This window comes from Elephas maximus, chromosome 11 (genome assembly GCF_024166365.1).
Source record: "Elephas maximus indicus isolate mEleMax1 chromosome 11, mEleMax1 primary haplotype, whole genome shotgun sequence".
Taxonomy (NCBI): domain Eukaryota; kingdom Metazoa; phylum Chordata; class Mammalia; order Proboscidea; family Elephantidae; genus Elephas; species Elephas maximus.
In genome coordinates this window covers 29,954,588-29,968,251 of record NC_064829.1, presented here as the reverse complement: position 1 = coordinate 29,968,251, position 13,664 = coordinate 29,954,588, and the positions used below count along the sequence as shown (strand labels likewise).

The 13,664-nt window shown below is 39.4% G+C and overlaps 1 protein-coding gene across 1 annotated transcript in view; it reads right to left on the bottom strand.

Annotated features, from left to right (window-relative positions):
• LAMA3 (laminin subunit alpha 3) overlaps positions 1 to 13,664 on the bottom strand; it is a 323,465-nt gene that overhangs the window by 206,375 nt on the left and 103,426 nt on the right. The window lies entirely within an intron of this gene.

The window sequence follows — 13,664 nt, the reverse complement described above, 5'->3', positions numbered from 1 at the left end:
GGAACATCTTTTCGGACCAATCTATATAAACAGACCTACCCCCCACCCCCTATTCTCTATCTCAGTTGCATTTGTGCTTCTGAAGTGATTTTTCAAATCACTTATTTGCTTATTTATGTGTACTGATGTTCTGACTCCCCACTGCAGTAGATTAAACGTGCTCTCACACATTCCCTGCCACTCCTGTCACCCAGAGTGCACTCAGTTTCCCCACCCCTGGAATCTGGGCTGGCTTCGTGACTTGCTTCGGCCAATGGGATAAACTGAAATCACTGTGGTGTGACTTTTGAGGCCAAGTAGCAAGAGGTTTTGCAGTCTCCACTCTTGCCCTCTGGGAACCCTGAGACTACCATGTGAGGAATTCGGTTTGGTCTCCTTGAGGACAGAAGGCCACCTGGAAAGAGACGATTACTTGTCCCAGCTGAGCCCAGCCCCAGCTGACCCTCCAGTGAGACCAGCAGAAGCACCACTCAGCCAACTTACACCACTGTGAGAAATAATCCTGGCTGTTTTAAGCCATGAAGTTTTGGAGTGATTTATTACACAGCAACACATAAGCAATACACCTAGAGGACTGAAAACGAGTAAGAGTTCACCACAGGACCCCTAGTGCCATCACAGTGCCCAACGCACAGTAGTTCTCAATAGATACACATGTCTCAAAAATCCAAGGCTCTTGTATTATTCAGCCTTAAAGAGAAATGAAGTTCTGATATAGGCTGCAACATAACTGAACCTTGAAAACATTATGCTGAGTGATGCAAGTCAGACAAAAAAGGACAAATACTGTATTCTCCCACTTGTATGAAATATCTAGAATAGGCAAATGCTTAGAGACTAAAGCTTATTAGTGGTTACCAGGTGACTGGGGGTAGGGCAGTTGAGGAGAATGAGAAGTTATTTCTTAATGGGTACTGAGTTTCTGTTTGGTGTGATGAAAATTTCAGAAATAATGGTGGTGGCTGCAGAACATTTTGAATTAATTAATATCACTGAATTGCCACTTAAAATGGTTAAAATAAGCCATATGATCATCTCTGTCAATGCAGAAAAGGCATTTAGTAAAGTCCAACATACATTCCTGATAAAAGCTCTCAATAAAAAAGAAAAATTCCTCAAAATAATAAAGGGTATCTAGACAAAATGAATAGCCAACATCATTCCCAATGGAGAGAGGCTGAAAGCATTCCCCTTGAGAACGAGAACAAGACTAGGATGTCATTTATCACCACTCCTATTTAACATTGTGCTCAAAGTCCTACCTAGAGCAATAACACAAGAAAAAGAAATAAAGGCATCCAAACTGGTAATGAAGAAGTAAAACTATCCGTATTCGAAGATGATATGATACTGAGCATACGCAATCCCAAAGATTCCACAAGAAAACTACTGGAACTAAGAACTAACTGAATCTTTTTCAGCACAGCAGCAGGATACAAGGTAAACGTACAAAAATCAGTTGGATTCCCATACACCAACAAAGAGAACTTTGAAAAGGAAATCAGGAAAACAATACCATTTATAAAAGCCCCTAAAAAGATAAAACACTTAGAAATAAATCTAACCAAGGACATAAAAGACCTATACAAACAAAAATACAAAACGTTACTGCAAGAAACTAAAACAGACAACAAAAATGGAAAAGCATACCATGCTCATGAATAGGAAGGCTCAACACCACGAAAATGTCAATTCTACCCAAAGTGATTTGATCCAAAACAAATGGCACTCTTTAACAAGATGGAAAAACTAATCATCAACTTTATATGCAAAGGAAAGAGGACCCGGATAAGCAAAGCATTCCAACCACCCACCCAGTGCCGTTGAAAGCTTTACTGAAGAAAAATAACAAAGCAGAAGGTCTCAGACTACCTGATCTCAGAACTTACTACACAGCCATTGCATTCAAAGAGCATGGTACTGGTACAATGACAGACACATAGACCAATGGAACACAATCAAGAACCCAGACATAAATCCATCCACCTATTTTTTTTTTATCAGCTGGTCTCTGACAATGGACAAAAGTCCACTAAATGGGGGAAAAGACAGTCTTTTTAATAAATGGTGCAGACAAAAGTGGATGTCCATCTGTAAAAAAAATAAATAAATAAAACAGGACCCATACCTCACACCATACACAAAAACTAACTCAAAATGGATCAAAGACCTAAATATAAAACCTAAACGATAAATATCACGGAAAAAAAATAGGGACAACACTATTTTTTTTTTTTTACTAGGGGCCCTAAAAATGGCATAAATACAGTAATAACTAACAATGCACAAACACCAGAAGATAAACTAGATAACTGGGAGCTCCTAAAAATTAAACACTTATGCTCATTAAAAGACTTCAGAAAGAGAGTAAAAAGAGAACCTACATATTGGGAAAAAAATTTTGGCTGCAACATAACCAACAAGGGTCTAATCTCTAAAATCTATAAAATACTTCAATACTTCAACAACAAAAAGACAAATAATTCAAATAAAAATGAGAAAAGGATATGAACAGACATGTCTCCAAAGAAGACATTCAGACAGCTAACAGACACATGAGGAAATGCTCATGATCATTAGCCATTAGAGAAATGCAAATCAAAACTAAAATGAGACACCGTCTTAGCCCAACATTACTGGTACCAATCAAGAAAAAACAGAAAATAACAAAGTTGGAGACATTGCAGGGAGGTTAGAATTCTTATGCATTGCTGGTAGAAATGTAAAATGGTACAAGCACTATGGAAAGTGATACGGCACGTCTTTAAAAAGCTAGAAATAGAATTATCATATGATCCAGCAATCCCACTCCTAGGAATATATCCTAGAGAAATAAGAGCCATCACACAAATAGGTATATGCACACCCATGTTCACTGCAGCATTGTTCACAATAGCAAAAAGATGGAAGCAACCTAAATGCCCATCGACAGATGAATGAATAACAAATTATGGTACATACACACAATGGAATACTATAGAACAATAAAGAGCAATGATGAATCCGCGAAACATCTCATAACGTGGATGAATCTGGAGGGCATTATGTCAAGTGAAATAAGTCAATCACAAAAGGACAAAAATTGTATCAGACCACTATTATAAAAATCCAAGAAAAGGTTTATACACAGAAAAAAATCTTTCTGATGAGGTGTGGAGTGGGAAAATCACTAACTAGATAGCAGATGAGTATTAACTTTGGTGAAGGGAAAGACAACACACAATATAGGAGAAGTCAGCACAACTTGAGCAAGGCAAAGTCATAGAAACTTCCTAGACACATCCAAACACCTGAGGGATCGAGTTACTAGGCCTGAGGGTGGGTGACCATGGTCTCAGAGGACATCTAGGTCAACTGGCATAACATAGTTCCTAAAGAAAATATTCTAAACCCTATTTTGGTGAGTAGTGTCTGGGGTCTTAAAAGCTTTCAAGCCGGAAGGCAGAGCCAAGATGATGCAATAGCCAGACGCTTCCTGAGATCCCTCTAACAACAAAGACCAGAAAAAAAAAGTGAAATGATTATATTTATGACAAACTAGGAGCCCTGATCATCAAAGGCAAAGTTACAAAACGGACTGAGCAGCAGCGGAAAGGAGAGACGGTTCAGAAGCAGAGAGCAGTTACCAGACCTGGATCACCAGGATCCCTCAGGCACCATTCCCAGGGTCCAGTGGTAGCGTTCAGACAAAGTTCCCTCAGGAAGAAGCAGCCAGTCGCACAGCCTACTCACACCTCCAGAACCAGAGAAGAATGGCGCTCTCAGCAAACGCTAAGTACTTGTGTATATTTTACCACACCCTCAGCCCCCAAGCCAGCTTCAGTGGCTGGTGATTTCCCTGGGCCTGAGATAGGCCATGTTGAGTGCCCAGAGCCATCCTCCCGGCCTTGGAGTAGGAATAAATTCACAACTGGGGGGAAAGATAATTTGCCAGCTCCACTAACCAGGGGAGCTCAGGACAGAAGCAGCTCCTTTCCAGGTATAAATGGTCTGTGGACTTTGAATACCTTTCCCCCTACATGGACCTGTGTTGGCCTATTGAGGAGAATAGGCCCTTGCTGGCAGACTGTAACCGTTTCAGCTATGCGGTGAAGAGGTGGGTGTTTGATATTTCACACTGCTTTGCCTATTAAATAGGGTCCTCACCTACCCACATCAGGGGCATAAGGACTGGTGACTCCACTCAGGCCCCACAGCCACCTGCGACAGGGGTCCAAGGATAACTGGTACCTCCCAGTCCTTACAACAAAAAGCATTGGGTGCCCATGGTCCATCTGCAGAACCTACCCACTTGTATGCTCTAGGGAACAGAGATGCACTTTCCTCAGAGACACTCGGGGGACGGCTCTTGGCCCCTGCCTCATTCAAAGTGTGACCCCCTGCTGCAACCAGATACCGGTACCTACACCAAACACACCTGCCCCCTAAGACTGTACAACAGAGACTATATCTCACACTTGATGACCAGCTGCCTGGACATCTGAGCTGAATCCACACAAGAAAAGTGAATGAACTCATAAGCTCATATACCTGATAACAGCTCTAGCCATCTGGTGACAGGATGTCAGAGCTCCAAAGGTGAAAATAACCAAGCTAGCTCACTCAAAAAACCCATTTTGGCAAATCAAAATAAAACAAAGCAAGAAACTAGGATACAGTAAGCAAACATAAAATAAACTAATATAACTTACAGATGGTTCACAGACAACAGTCAATATCAAAACACATAAAGAAACAGACCATAAAGCTTCAACAAGCTCTCATCACAGAGAATCAAAGGATCTTCTGGATGCAGGTGTCTTCCTGGAATTACCGGATACAGAATTCAAAAGATTAATATACAGAACTCTTCAAGATATTAGAAAGGAGATCAGGCAATATGCAGAAAAAGCCAAGGAACACACAGATAAAACAGTTGAAAAAGGTTATTAAAAAACATAAGGAAAAATTTAATAAGCTGCAAGAATCCATAGAGAGACAGCAATCAGAAATTCAGAAGGTTAACAATAAAATTACAGAATTAGACAACTCAATAGAAAGTCAGAGGAGCAGAATCGAGCAAGTGGAAGGCAGAATTAGCGACCTTGAAGATAAAGCACTTGGTACCAATACATATGAAGAAAAATCAGATAAAAGAATTTAAAAAAATGAAGAAACCTTAAGAATCATGTGGGATTCTATCAAGAGAAATAGCATACGAGTGACTGGAGTACCAGAACAGGGATGGATAACAGAAAATACAGACAGAATAGTTGAAGATTTGTTGGCAGAAAACTTCCCTGATATCATGAAAGATGAAAAGGTATCTATCCAAGATGCTCATTGAACTCCACAAAAGGAAAATTTTAAAATAAAGTCACCAAGACATATTATAATCAAACTTGCCAAAACCAAAGATAAAGAGAGAATTTTAAGAGCACTAGGGATAAACGAAAGTTACCTACAAAGGACAGTCAATACGGATAAGCTCGGACTACTCGGTAGAAACCACGCAGGCAAGAAGGCAATGGGATGACTTAAACAAAGCATTGAAGGAAAAAAACTGCTAATCAAGAATCATATATCCAGCAAAACTGTGTCTCAAATATGAAGGTGAAATTAGGACATTTCCAGATAAACAGAAGTTTAGGGAATTTGTAAAAACCAAACCAAAACTACAAGAAATACTAAAGGGAGTTCTCTGGTTAGAAGATCAATAATATCAGGTATCAACCCAAGACTAGAACACTAGACAGAGCAATCAGATGTCAACCCAGACAGGGAAATCACAAAAATAAATCAAGATTAAAAAACGCTCACAACGGGGAAACAGCAATGTTATTATGTAAAAGAGGACAACATTACAACATTAAAGAAGGACTAAGAAATGCAGTCATAGATCTTTTACATGGAGAGGAAGACAAAGCAATATAAAGAAATAAAACTTAGGTTTAAACTTAGAAAAATAGGGGTAAATGTTAAGGTAACCACAAAGGAGACTAACTATCCTACTTATCAAAATACAAGAAAAAAATAAAGACTCAGCAGAAAGAAAATAAACAACAATGAATAAGAGGAAAAGGCAATACATAAAAGGCTCAGCATAAAAAATTAAGTGGGAAAAAGAAACTGTCAACAACACACAAAAAAAGACATCAAGATGACAGCACTAAACTCATACCTATCCATAATTATGCTAAATGTTAATGGACTAAATGCACAAATAAAGAGACAGAAAGTGGCAGAATGGATAAAAACCACGATCCATGTATATGCTGCCTACAAGAGACACACCTTAAACTTAGAGACACAAAAAAACACTCAAAGGATGGAAAAAAATATACCAAGCAAACAATCAAAAAAGAGCAGGAATGGCAGTATTAATTTCTGACAAAATAGACTTTAAAATTAAATCCCCCCAAAAGGACAAGGAAAGACAATATATAATGGTTAAAGGGATAATACACCAGGAGGATATAACCATATTAAATATTTATGAACCCAATGACAGGACTGCAAGATGCATAAAAAACTCTAACAACACTGAAAAGTGAGACAGACAGCTGCACAATTATAGTAGGAGATTTCAACGCACCACTTTTGGTGAAGGACAGGACATCCAGAAAGAAGCTCAATAGAGACACGGGAGATCTAAATGCCACAATCAACCAACTTGACCTCATAGACATATACAGAACACTCCACCCAGCAGCAGCCAAGTATACTTTCTTTTCTACTGCACGTGGAACATTCTCTAGAATAGACCACATATTAGGTCATAAAGCAAGCCTTAGCAGAATCCAAAACATCGAAATATTACAAACTATGTTCTCTGACCATAAGGCCATAAAAGTAGAAATCAATAACAGAAAAAGCTGGGAAAAGAAATCAAACACTTGGAAACTGAACAATACCCTGCTCAAAAACAACTGGGTTACAGAAGATATTTAAGGATGGAATAAAGAAATTCATAGAATCCAATGAGAATGAAAATACTTTTATCAGAACCTTTGGGACACAGCAGAAGCAGTATTCAATTTATACCAAGAAACACACACATAAATAAGGAAGGGCCAAAATCAAAGGATTAACCCTACAACTTGAACAAACAGAAGGAGAACAACAAAAGAAAGCAAATGATAAAATTAGGGCAGAAATGGAAAAGAGAGAAACAACTGAAAGAGTTAATAAAACCAAAACCTGATTCATTCAAAAAATTAACAAAATTGATAAACCATTGGTCAAACTCAAAAAAAAAAAAAAAGCAGGTGAGGAAGCAAATAACCCAAATAAGAAATGAGAGGGGTGATATTACAACAGACCCAACTGAAATTAAAAGAATCATAGCAGACTACTATGAAAAACTATACTCAAACAAACTTGAAAACCTAGAAGAAATGGATGAATTCCTAGAAATACACTGCCTACCTAAACTAACACAGAGGTAGAACAACTAAATAGACCCAAAACAAGAGATTGAAAAGGTAATCAAAAACTCCCAACAAAAAAAAAAAACCCTGGTCCAGACAGCTTCATTGCAGAGTTCTACTGAACTTTCAGAGAAAAGTTAGCACCACTATTACTAAAGGAATTTCAGAGCATAGAAAAGGATGGGATACTACCAAACTCATTCTATGAAGCCAGCATATCCCTGATGACAAAACCAGGTAAAGATTCCACAAAAAAAGAAAATTACAGACCTATATCCCTCATGAACTCAGATGCAAAAATCCTCAACAAAATTCTAGCCAACAGAATTCAACAACATATCAAAAAAATAATTCACCATGACCAAGTGGGATTCATACTAAGTATGCAGGGATGGCACTGGTTTTTTTGGATGCAGGGATGGTTCAACATTAGAAAAACAATTAATGTAATCCATCATATAAATAAAACAAAAGACAAGAATCACGTGATCTTATCAATTGATGCAGAAAAGGCATTTGACAAAGTTCAATATCCATTCATGATAAAAACTCTCAGCTAAATAGGAAGAAAAAGAAAATTCCTCAACATAATAAAGGGCATTTATACAAAGCCAACAGCCAACATCACCCTAAATGGAGAGAGCCTGAAAACACTCCCCATGAGATCCGGAACCAGACAAGGATGCCCTTTATCACCACTCTTATTCAACATTGTGCTGGAGGTCCTAGCCAGAGTAATTCGGCTAGATAAAGAAATAAAGGGCAAGGAAGGGTAAAGAAGAAGTAAAAGTATCTCTATTTGCAGATGACATCATCTCATACACAGAAAACCCTAAAGAGTCCTCAAGAAAACTACTGAAACTAATAGAAGACTTTAGCAGAGTCTCAGGATATAAGATAAACATACAAAAATCAGTCGGATTCCTCTACACCAACAAAAAGAACAAGGAGGAAATCACGAAGTATCATTCACAGTAGCCCCCAAGAAGATAAAATGCTTAGGAATAAATCTTACCAGAGACATAAAAGACCTATACAAAGAAAACTACAAGACACTATTGAAAGGAACCAAAAGAGACTTACATAAGTGGAAAAACATACCTTGCTCATGGATAGGAAGACTTAACATTGTAAAAATGTCCCTTCTACCAAGTGCAATCTATAGATACAATGCAATTCTGATCCAAATTCCAAGAACATTTTTTTAATGAGATAGAGAAACAAACCACCAACTTCATATGGAAGGGAAAGAGGCCCCGGATAAGTAAAGAATTACCGAAAAAGAAGAACAAAGTGGGAGGCCTCTCTCTACCTGATTTTAGAACCTATTATACCGTCACAGTAGTCAAAACAGCCTGCTACTGGTATAACAACAGATACACAGACCAATGGAACAGAATTGAGAATCCAGACATAAATCCATCCACATATGAGCAGCTGATATTTGACAAAGGCCCAAAGTCAGTTAAATGGGGAAAACACAGTCTCTTTAACAAATGGTGCTGGCATAACTGGATATCCATCTGCAAAAACATGAAACAAGACCCATACCACACACCATGCACAAAAACTAACTCAAAATGGATCAAAGGCCTAAATCATGAAAGAAAAAATAGGGACAACATTAGGAGCCCTAATACATGGCATAAACAGTATACGAAACATTACTAACAATGCAGAAGAAAAACTAGATAACTGGGAGCTCCTAAAAATCAAACACCTATGCTCATCCAAAGACTTTACCAAAAGAGTAAAAAGATTACCTACAAACTGGGAAAATGTTTTTAGCTGTGACATTTCCGATCCACGTCCGATCTCTAAAATCTACATGATACTGTGAAAACAACAACAAAAACACAAATAACTCAATTAAAAAATGGACAAAGGATATGAACAGGCACTGAAGAAGACATTCAGGTGGCGAACAGAAACATGAGGATATGCTCACGATCATTAGCCATTAGAAAAATGCAAATCAAAACCACAATAAGATTCCATCTCACTCCAACAAGGCTGGCATTAATCCAAAAAACACAAAATAATAAATGTTGGAGAGGTTGTGGAGAGACTGGAACACTTATACACTGCTGGTGGGAATGTAAAATCGTACATCCACTTTGGAAATTGATTTAGAGCTTCCTTAAAAAGCTAGAAATAGAACTACCATATGATCCAGCAATCCCACTCCTTGGAATATATACTCGAGACATAAGAGCCTTTACAAATACAGATAAATGCACACCCATGTTCATTGCAGCACCGTTTACAATAGCAAAAAGTTGGAAGTAACCAAGGTGCCCATCAACAGATGAATGGATAAATTATGGTATATTCACACAATAGAATACTACGCATTGATAAAGAACAATGATGAGTCTGTGAAACATTTCGTAACATGGAGGAATCTGGAAGGCATTATGCTGAGTGAAATTAGTCAGTTGCGAAAGGAGAAATATTGTGTAAGACCACTATTATAAGAACTGGAGAAATAGTTTAAACAGAAAAGAAAATATTCTTTGATGGTTATGAGAGAGGGGAGGGAGGGAGGAAGAGGGATATTCACTAATTAGACAGCAGATAAGAATTATTTTAGGTGAAGGAAAAGACAACACGCAATACAGTTGAGGTCAGCACAACTGGACTAAGCCAAAAGCAAAGAAGTTTCCTGAATAAAGTGAATGCTTCAAGGCCAGCATAACAGGGGCGGGGGTTTGGGGTCCACAGTTTCAGGGGCCATCTAAGTCAACTGGCATAATAAAATCTATTAAGAAAACATTCTGCATTCCACTTTGGAGAGTGGTATTTCGGGTTTTAAACGCTAGCAAGTGGCCATCTAAGATGCATCAATGGGTCTCAACCCATGTGGAGCAAAGGAGAATAAAGAACATCAAAGACACAGGATAATTACAAGCCCAAGAGACAGAAAGGGCCACATAAACCAGAGACTCCATCATCCTGAGACCAGAAGAACTAGATGGTGCCCGGCTACAACTGATGACTGCCCTGACAGGGAACACAACATAGAACCCCTGAGGGAGCAGGAGAGCAGTGGGATGCAGACCCCAAATTCTCCTAAAAAGACCAGACTTAATGGTCTGACTGAGACTAGAAGGACCCCAGAGGTCATGGTCCACAGACCTTCTGTTAGCCTAAGACAGAAACCATTCCCAAAGCCAACTCTTCAGACAGGGATTGGACTGGACTGTGGGGCAGAAAATGATACTGGTGAAGAGTGAGCTTCTTGGATCAAGTAGACATATGAGACTATGTTGGCATTTCCTGTCTGGAGGGGAGATGAGAGGGCTGAGGGGTCAGAAGCTGGCCTAAAGGACATGAAAAGAGAGTGGAGGGAAGGAATGTGCTGTCTCATTGGGGGAGAGCGCAAGGTATATATAAATTTTTGTATGAGAGGCTGACTCGATGTGTAAACTTTCACTTAAAGCACAATAAAAATCAAACAACAACAACAAAAAAAGAATGGATTTAAGCACTGTCCCCCTCCCCCACAAAAAATCTTTCAAGTGGCCATCTAAGATACATCTATTGGCCCCATCCTGTCCGGAGTAAAGGAGAATGAAAAAAACCAAAGACGCACGGAAAATATTAGTCCAAAGGACTACTGGGCCATACGAACCACAGCCTCCACCAACCTGAGCCTAGAAGAACTAGGTTGGACTCGGCTACCGTCACCAATGGCTCTGACGGGGATCACAACAGAGGATCCCGGACAAAGCGGAAGACAAATATAGAACAAAATTCAAATTCACAAAACAGGCCAGACTTACTGGTGTAACAGAGACTGGAGGAATCCAAGACTATGGCCACCCGACATCCGGCTAACTCAGATCTGAAACCACTCTTGAAGTCCACCTTTCAGCCGAAGATTGTTGTTGTTAGGTGCCGTCAACTCAGTTCCGATGCATAGCAACCCTGTGTACAACAGAACGAAATACTGCCCGGTCTGAGCCATCCTTACAATCATTGTAATGCTTGAGCTCATTGTTGCAGCCACTGTGTCAATCCACCTCGTTGAGGGTCTTCCTCTTTTCCGCTGACCCTGTACTCTGCCAAGCATGATGTCCTTCTCCAGGGACTCATCCCTCCTGACAACATGTCCAAAGTATGTAGGACGCAGTCTCACCATCCTTGCTTCTAAGGAGCATTCTGGTTGTACTTCTAAGACAGATTTGTTTGTTCTTTTGGCAGTCCATGGTATATTCAATATTCTTCGCCAACACCACAATTCAAAGGTGTTGATTCCTCTTCGGTCCTCCTTATTCATTGTCCAGCTTTCACATGCGTATGATGTGATTGAAAATACCATGGCTTGGGTCAGGCACACCTTAGTTTTCAAGGTGACATCTTTGCTCTTCAACACTTTAAAGAGGTCCTTTGCAGCAGATTTACCCAATGCAATGCATCAGTGATTTCTTGACTGCTGCTTTCATGGCCATTGATTGTGGACCAAGTAAAATGAAATCCTTGACAACTTTAATCTTTTCTCTGTTTATCATGATGTTGCTCACTGGTCGTACTGTGGGGGCTTGCGTGTTCCTGTGATGCTGGAAGCTATGCCACCGGTATTCAGATACCAGCAGGGTCTCCCATGGAGGGCAGGTTTCAGCTGAGCTTCCAGACTAAGACAGACTAGGAAGGAGGACCTGGCAGTCTACTTTTGAAAAGCATTAGCCAGTGAAAACCTTATGAATAGCAGCCAAAGATTAGACAGGCCTATTAAGCAAACAATAGCACATGTGAGGAATGTGCTTCTTAGTTCAATCATGTACAGGAGGCCAAATGGGCAACACCTGTCCAAAAGCAAAGAGGTGAAGGCAGGAAGGGACAGGAAAACTGGACAAATGGACACAGGGAACCTGGGTGAAAATGGGGAAAGTGTCGACACATTGCAGGGATTGCAACCAACATCACAAAACAATTTGTGTATAAAATTTTAAATGAGGAACTAATTTGCACTGTAAACTTTCACCTAAAGCACAATAAAATTTTAAAAAAGTGGTTAAAATAGCAAATGTTATGTTTTATCTATCTTACCAAAACTTAAAAAACAATGCAGGCCTCTTGCTTGATTTCATTATAATGGATCAGTAAAATAATGAAGTCAAGCAAGAGCCCTGTAAGACAGACATGCATAGTACGGCTGACGCAAAAGATGCTCAGAAAGGTTAATTAACTTGCCCAAGGTCACACAGCCAGGTTTGCAGAGTCATGATTTGAACCCAGCTCTGCCTGATTTCCAAGCCCATGCTCTTTCTATTGCAGAATACAAGCTAGTAACGATTTTAAAAGCACCTTTCAATTTTTCAAAACAATATGTATACTGTCCTAGAGTAGTATACATATCCAAACCAATTGCTCATATTTAAAACACCTACATTTCTATCAATTACGTTAGCATCTAAATGTTACCACAGGGAACACCCTGACAAACTCAAAAGATTGGACTGAGTTCACCCTACTTCTTAAGCAAGGGAAGTGTTAGGCATTTTGGACAGATTTACTACACTGGTTAAAATAATAGATAATATGAAAAATTAGTTAAATCCCACCCCTTCTTCCTTATGCTAAAGCCTTAACCCTTCAGATAAAAGGCTAATAACAAGTTGTGTAATCATTTTTTTTCTAATACAATAATTAAGAAAAAGAAATCATGGCAGATCAGAACAACTTCACAGTCTTTGCATAATCTCTGATTTGTTCATACAAATCAAACACAGTCACTTATTGTATTAGAAGTGTCCAAGGACACATTCATCACAACAGGAGGCTTGAACTCAGGTTGGCATAAGTTCTGCCCTGTCCTTCCAGCACCACCACCACACCAGGCCCAATGCCATGGCACTGGCCAGCTGAGAAAGCCACAGGGAGAAAGGTTTACTCTGAACTACAGACTTGGCACTAATCCAAGCACTGGGCTTCAGTTATAAACTTAGACTTTTCCTTAGTATTGAGTTCCAAAGAATCCTGATTTACAACCATCTGTTAACAGAAGGAAAACCTCTAGCACCTATACATTTTTTCAAAACTGTGTTTCTGAAATGCACTTTTCAGCATTTCCTCTTCCTTATCTAACAAATAGCCCCACACAGCGATGGAGCCAGAAACCTTGGAAGGCTCCTCACTTCTTCCTCACCTTCACCTCCCCACACCTCATCACCAGTACAAAGGGACTTTATCTCAGCAAAGTCCCTGGAGCCCTCCTCTCCTTTCAGAGTTCCAGAGCCTTCTTTTAGGACC